The sequence below is a fragment of the Stegastes partitus genome, unplaced genomic scaffold (assembly GCF_000690725.1).
Source record: "Stegastes partitus isolate 25-593 unplaced genomic scaffold, Stegastes_partitus-1.0.2 Scaffold157, whole genome shotgun sequence".
Lineage (NCBI taxonomy): Eukaryota > Metazoa > Chordata > Actinopteri > Pomacentridae > Stegastes > Stegastes partitus.
The window spans coordinates 484,785-492,976 of NW_007577888.1; positions in this window are offsets into that span (position 1 = coordinate 484,785).

Below are 8,192 nucleotides of genomic sequence, written 5' to 3' on the forward strand. Positions count from 1 at the left end.
TTGGAGGACAACAGCCGTCGCACAATAAGAACCACACACACACACACACACACACACACACACACTTGTGAAACCAAGAGCTGCAGCTTTAAAGCTAAACCATCTGTACAGGTGCGGCGACTCTGACACCTGCAGATCCACATCAGATTCACAAAGAAACCGCAGCGTAACATTTGCAAAATAAAGTAAGACGTGCAACAAAGAGAGGACAAAGAATGGAAATACCCCGATCAGCCATGACATTAAAACAACCTGCGTACTGTTGTGCCATCAAACAGTTGTGACCCATCGAGGCAGCACCTCTGGTGATGTCCTTTGATGTCTGGCACCACGATGTTTGCAGCAGATCTCTTGGGTCCTGTGGGTTGCAGAATTGGGCTTCTCACATCCAGGAGAAGTTCAGTCGGATTGGGATCTGGGAAGTGTGGAGGCCCGGTCTTGGGCTCTCTGTTGTGTTCCTCGAGCCATTCATGAGCAGTTTTGCCGTCACCTTGGGATGGGTGTACTGGTTGTGCAGAACGTTTTACAGTAACAAGATGCTGAATGTTCTGTTGTCAACCTGACGGTGGTTTTAATGTTGTGGTGGGTCATTGGAGCTTACCTATAATGACTGCACTGTTAGAAAAAATGAGTTAAATGAGAGATTGTTTCCTTCCAGAAGAAACATGAACAAAGTTTGGTCTCTTGAAAAACCAACCGATCACATGCAATAGTTTCACCGCTGAAGAAAAGCAGCTGCTAGCAGGCTAATTAATGGCTGATTATCCTTCTAAGTGGTTTTTAGATGAAGGGGGAAGGTGCAGGTCAAGGCCCAACTTCCTTACAGCATTATTATCTAACATTTTTAAGCAACACACTTTACTTCAACCTTATTTAAACCTGAAGAAAAAAGCTCATTTGCTTTCTTTCTAATCAGTGCGGGGCTCAGGAGGATGATGGACAGTTTAACAAAGTGTTCATGCAACCATTCAGAAAAGTGTTAAACAAAAGCCAAACACGTTAAATCTTGTGTTTTTGGGGAGAACAAGAAGTTGTCTGGGTCGGCCGGAGCTCTGAGTGGTCCAGACACATCATGCTGCAGTTCACTGTAAACCTGATACCCAGCTGACAACACATCACTTGTGAATAGAGAAGCTGCAGATGATCTTTTTCTGAAACATATAACTGTAAACATCACGGCTGCTGACATGTTCTCAGTGTTCTTCACACCCTGTGTTGTTTTTAATCATCTGGGTTGAAGCGAAACTGAATTTTCCAGATTGCAGATAAATGTCTGTCAATAACAAGTGCTGATATTGTGGGATGTTTTCTAATATTGAAAATGTTGTTTTCATCTGGAGATGTGATAATGACAATATGTGTGAATCTCTTATAGACACACACACACACACACACAGAGCAACACTTTTAACCACAGCAGAGGAAGTTGGGGGCTTTGAAGTCACAATGTGATGACTTTATAACACCCAGTGAGCAGCACGGGGGGGATTTTGTTGGTTGGATGATTTGTTTCAGTGGTTGGCGTTGGAAGTGGTCACTTCCTCGCAGCTCTCGGCTCTCCGTCAGAAAGCGGCGTGAACTCCGTGGCTCCCGCTGAAGCCGATGACTCGACTGTAAGGGGCCACACTCTGCACTGATGTGACGCTTCTCCGTTCAGTCAAAGCGACGGTGGGTGACGGCAGCTTTCAGGAAAAATCCCTCAAAAGCTGAGTGTGTTTTGAAATATAGCCCACAGCGTCTCCATTCGAAAAGAAGTACTTGAGTAGCACCGCTGTTGGTTTGTCAGTAAATCAGAAAAGTTTGAAGTTTGAAATTTAAATAATACTTTAAGTTGGACATATGAGGGAAAAAGGTCATTTTTTTGCATATTTTTAACTCTGACACATTTGTTTTTGTCATATGAAAGGAATGTCAGATTAAAAGCTGATGTTCACCTGTTGAGGTAAAGGTTCAGAAAGGTCATGATCAGACAGAAATATGACCAGATTATCTTTCATTGCTGCTTCACAATAAAGGCCCTCAAGTGGTGCGTCGACGGAGATCTCTTACCACAAAGGAGCATCAGCAGGAAGAGTTTTGTTTGTATTAGCAGCAGATTTACTAACTTTTACATAAAATCATGGGTCAGTGTGATTTTTTTTTCTTTGACTACAATTATCTAACTTGCAAAGGAGCCCTGAGTGAGCTGTGCTGTGTTACAGTAAAAGCCTCTCATCTACTAGAGAGCCCTCAGTAGAGGGACACAGTGGCCCAATGTGTGCATGTTTACCTGATTCTGTGTTTTACTGTGCTTCTACTTGAGGATGAACTTGATGCATAATGTAATAAGAGCTTATTCTTTCATGTAACACAGATATTTTGCATGGAGGGGAAGCGTTTTGCTGTAATTTACAGCTAAACACCAGAGATTAATGACCTTAAGTGTGACCTTGACCTTTCATCCAAGGTCAAATTTCACATCACCAGTATGGGTTCCTGTCTGATTGTTATTAAAAAAGTGTTTATGTGACAGTTTTTTTCAAGTTCTAATGGATTTAACATTTGTGATGATTTAAGACTTTCAGTGTGACCTTGACCTTTGTCTCAAGGTCATATGTTACATCACCAGTTTATAGGTCTCAAATGTCTTCCTAAGTTAGCGTACTAAACTTGTGTCTTTTGTGCATTTTCAGTCATACAGAGCTGTTTTGGGGAAATGCGACTAGACTGTTAACAGATAAAAACAAAAACATGCACACACACAGAAAAACGAACACACAGGCACAATTACTCTGCAGCTGCCCATCGATAGGCAACGACAAAAATGGAATCCAGGAATCGGTTAAAGCCTCTGGGAGAGTGTCTCTTCTCTCTGTGGTTGATTTGTGCCTGTTTCCACCTGGTGATGCTCTGGAACTGTATTTTGCAATAAGGCTTGTTTTCTGTTGTGTCATGTGATACTGTTACAGTGAGCTTTGCTTCTTTTCTATTCTTTGACTCGAAGAGCACAAACCTCTGTCAGGGTCACCAGGCCACTCTTTTGTGCTACTGGACTTTACGAACACAAGCAAAACACTATTTGGCTGTTTGCAGCGCCCCCCAGTGGTCAGAGCTTGTGGTCGCCGACTGCCCAACACCAGTCTCTGCTCTCCTTGTAGTTACTTCAGAAGGCTGTTTGAAAGAAATCGTCTTAACTGTGAGGCTGTATATCTGCAGGCTTTCCTCTGGGACTTGTCCATAGTTTATAGCAAAATTAGTGTGGATTGTGTGAGGAAGAACTGTACTTGGAAGTTTATCTGTCAGGGAAATCATCTGGCTGCTCGTTGATGTATATTGCACATTTGTTTTTTTTTTGTTTTTTTTGCATTTACAGCCTGATGAGTTGTTTCCATATGTTCATAGATTTCCTTACTTTTGGTAATTATTTTACAGTGGAGCAGCTGTGACAGTGGGTTCCAGTCCTACTTTTTGTACCATTTTGAGCCCTCATGAACTCACACAGTCTACTACAGCTAAAGTTTAACACTGGCCTTAGTTTGTGGCCTTTTGTGGAGCTTCAGTTTTCTTTGATTTTCATACAATCCATGAAGAAGGAAAATCCAAAACAGCAGAATATGTACCTCACAGAGTGCTTTGATCTGGGCTTCACTCAAGGAATCAACAATAACTCTTTTGTAGAAACTGATCATATGATTTAAAGTTACATGAGCTCCAGACGCAGACACCAACATTTAATGCGCTCTTTCTTCGCCTTACAATCAGCTTTTGTAATCAACTCATTCATTTAATTAAGCCCTTTTGTTTACATGCTTACTAATGATTTATCTCCCAAATTCACTTAAAGGAAGATAAACAGGAAATCATCATTTTAAAGCTGTGGTTTTAGGATTGTATTATAATGAGTAAAACATACAAACTGATGCTCTTTTGACGACATAGACAGACTTTCATCTTTTAAAGATTCAGCTGGGGGTCAAAATGTGCTTTACCTGTGATATGTTTTTCTAAAGAAGGCCACAAATATGTTTCCTCCACTCTTTGTTGTCTCAGTCGGGGGCAAATGTGTCCAATCTCAGCGTTTAGTGAGGAAAAGGAGCAGTTTCTGCCTCATATATTATGTTAAATACAAATGTACGTGCCTGAATAGAAATACCAAACAGAATGGGATGCTGATGTGTTTTTTTGGTTTCACTGCCATCTTGTGGACTGAATCGTACCATGAAAGAAGTCCGACACGTGATCACACACGCGCCTGTTTTGTTTTTTCCTCTCTCACACTCTTTTAGAAACACACACACACACACACACACACACACAAACACACACACAAACACACACACACACATACTTATTACCATTCACGTCCTTCGTGGTGTTACTTCCTGTATCACAGCTCTTTAAGATGATTTCCTCTGAGCATCTCTCACACCTTATTATGTCCTGTTGACACTTCTGTTTCTATTATCCGGCAACAACAATGTGCCTTTTTTTCTTAATTAAAGCTTGATTACTATGACTGCACAGTTTTCATTATATTGTTGTTGTCAAATGGAGTGTGCAAATCCTTATCTGCTTTCAATTCTGCTGCAGTGCGAGCTTGTGCTTTATTAACTTGCAGGTACATTAACTCACTTTGTGTTTGGTTTCAGTGGTGCTGTAATAGAGTCGGGGAAGAAATAAATCAAGGCCTCGTGTTGTACACTTGGAGTGCCTCAGCTGAAGGCTGGAGCCATTACCAGATCATCAGGGGAAGGGTCTTCACTCCGCTGTGTCTGTGTTTGAGACGTTCACTAACGTGGAGACCCTCTGTTTCAAACCAAGGTAAACAACAGTAGCTGTGACTGTTGATGTGTGTTTCCATGATATTTAAGCTACTGGCCTCATCGACAGCTAAACAGCCCCCTCTTTTCTCCTCCTCCCCTGCAGCATTGCTGACTAAAACAATGCCTCACCTCACGTTTCTCAGGTTTTGGTTCACAGCCATTTCTCTCTCTCTTGTTGTTGAAGCCTTCGGTGTCTGTGGGTGAGATTTCTGGATGTGAGTGAGCCGCAGTAGAAACCATAAGTTATCCAGAAACCTCTAATCTAAGTCTCTGCATAAAGATGTGCTCATACAAAACATATTTTATCCTTATTTACTATGATACGATAAAATAAACATTCATTTTTACTGTATCAGTCCGCAACTAATTTGATACGATCAAAAAATGTGTAATATCCAGTTGCCTAGTAACTTGCGCTTTGCAATCCTGTGTTCTCTGCTGTTTGTACTGCATGAGTGGTTGTAAACAAAGCATGATGTCATGTCCAAAATCTGTCTTGGCTGCCGTTTGCTGAGTGACATTTGCTTTAAAAAAAAAAAAAAAAAAAAAAAAGCATGTAGCTCATATCGCACAGCAGAGAAGGGAGTAAGCACACAGACCGATGGGAAGGGAAGAGCAGGAAACCCCTTATTGCCATGGTAACTGAGAAACCGACTCTGCTGCTAAAATGCTGCCCTAACAAAACAATTACCAAGCAATCAGTAATGGGAGCCCCACCACCACCACCACTTCACACACAGAGGCTGTTTTTCTGCTGTTTAGGTTCAGCAGGTGGTTTCTGACACGCAGGCTGATGCACCACAAAAACAGTCAACAGTGGTACATTCCTACCTCTGAGACTCCACAGAGCCCCAGCATTTACCTTAACATTCACCGCTTTAATGAATCCAAAGGAACTCCAAAAAAGCAAAACGTGCAGGGTGAATAACCTGAGATGAGAGCTGAGGCCATGCTGCTACAGAATCCTGTGTATTCCTACATTAAATACTCACGATTAGGGTTTAGGAGCTTGGATTGTGAGCAAATTTATCATCTAAGTGTTAAACGATCTTAATCTTCAAGACACATTGATGCAAGATTTTGAACCATAAAACAGCATGTATTTACTATGACCTCTCTGCTATGTAAAGATACGGTGAAGTAACGGTGTCCTTAGCAGAGACTAAAGTCATACTCTGGATGTGGGTTGTAATCCGAGCTTCTCTGTTCTATATTTTGGCATCTGGTCGCGCATTCTTGTTAGTGCATGTGAGTCCCTCCTTTTGAAACTGTTGGCCCTCCCTGTGCTTATAAACAGACTGAGAGTGACCTCCGAACACAACAATGGCAAAAATGTGTGCAGCAAAGTGCAGTCCGACTGTTGTATTTAGGTCATTCGCTTAATTTATGGTCAGTAGTTTTCTTTCAGCTCAGTGTGAGAGTCTCTACTGCTGTTTAGTAGCAATGAATGATCTTTTTTTCAGGGCCAGTACCAATTATTAGTAATCAAGGAGCCTGATAACTTGATATCATGCACATTAAATGTAATTAAAACTGCAAGCAGCGTTGGACGGACCGTCGCACTTCCACGTGTGTTGGACGCGGCGCATGTTGGGGATTGTGGCAGAAATGCGCTCTGAGCACACTAACTACACAGGTGACCCACTACCTCACTCAGCCTTTATAAAGTTGGACTTCTGACTGCAGTTTCGTTCTATGTACAGAAGCATGATGACAATCAGAGGACTGTGATGGTGACTGAGGCAGAGTGCAGCATGCAGAGGGCAGGGAGGCTCTTTCATGGCAAAGCATCAATGTTCAGTGGGCCGCCATGGACACGCCATTTGACGTAAACTCACCATTTTTGGTTTGAGTCATCATCAACATCTAAAGGCTCATATCACCGCATTTGAGGTCAATATGGTCAACCGGCTAATAATAGCACATGAAAGTGTAAAACACATTCTTTCCTACAGCCAGCAGGTGGCACTATGACTGTGAATGGATATTGGCATATGGGTTTCATCAGGGCAGGACTGTGATCGAGTATGTAAAGTTTGAGGCAGATTGGAGCATGTACAGGGTCGTTAGACACGCTTCCTTTTTGATGGCGAATCATCACAATTCAGAGGGCCGCCATGGCCACGCCCTCAGACTTTTGCGGGGCGTTTTAATAGCTTTTAATCACCAAGCCCTGCTGTATGTGCTGGCCAAATTTGAGGCGTGTAGGAGTTAACCCCTAGGAGGAGTTTGCTCTCGAAAATGACAAAAATCACCAAAAATTGCACACTTGTTTCAAAATGGCGGACTTCCTGTTGAGTTTACGGTTTGGGTCCAGGAGGCTTTATTGTGCGTCCCGATGTGTTACATATGCCTACCAAATTTTGTAAACGTCAGTTAAATGTCCTGCGGGGGCTAATGGATAAATTGCTGCAGGGGGCGCTATAAAGCCATTTTGCCAAACAGGCACACACTGTCTGTGGTTGAGCCGATAGTGACTCGTTTGTCAGTTTTGGTGACTTTATGAGCATTCTAAAGCTGTCAAAAAATCCTTTCCGTGTCATAGCAACTATGCGTCGCCATGGCAACACCGTTGCTTGAAAACACAAAAGCTTCACGCTGTAGCATCAACAATGTGGAAAGACTTAGCTGACCAATTTTAAGAATGATATCACAAAGTTTGAAGCAATGGCACATGTAAGTGTAATGCCTCAGACTGTTACCAATAGGTGGCGCCATGACTGTGAATGGATTTGGGCAAAGAAGGCTGGAGTCATTTTAGCTGCACTGAAGCTGCACTTCTGACTGTCTAACCTGTACGTTTTTTAATGATGCATTGGATTAAAATGCTGCATTTAAGCTACAAAATACTACAATTATCACACGATGATGCAAGCTTGTCTCCAAAATGGACAAAAAATTTATACTTAAAATGATTCATTAAATTTCCCGGGAAAATAATGCAATAATGTGAACGATAATGTAACTTAGAGCATCGACAGCGTCGGTCAGCTCTGCAGTACTGATGGAGGTAACATGAATCGGCTCCGTCCCTTCCTGACTTTCTGTCACAGTTTTAACTTAAGGTGAGAAAATAAGCTCCTTTCAAAGGCATGAATTAAAATCCCGTTAACTGAAAGGAGAACGCTTTGACATTTCACTCAGCACCAGCGTGTGATTGTGCTGTAAAAGCAGGCGTCGCCTCTGCCCAAGGACGCAATCACCATGACACAGGTTACAGGGCGGAATCAAACCGCCAACCTTCCGATCATTGACCGACCCGCCTGAGCCACAGCCGCCACGTAAAGTTTATGGAAACTTCTCCTGTACTTCTCTACATGTGCACTGCTGAGCTCTGTGTTCAGTCCAGGAACAGAACAGAACATTACAAGTCCAGTCCAGTACACTTAG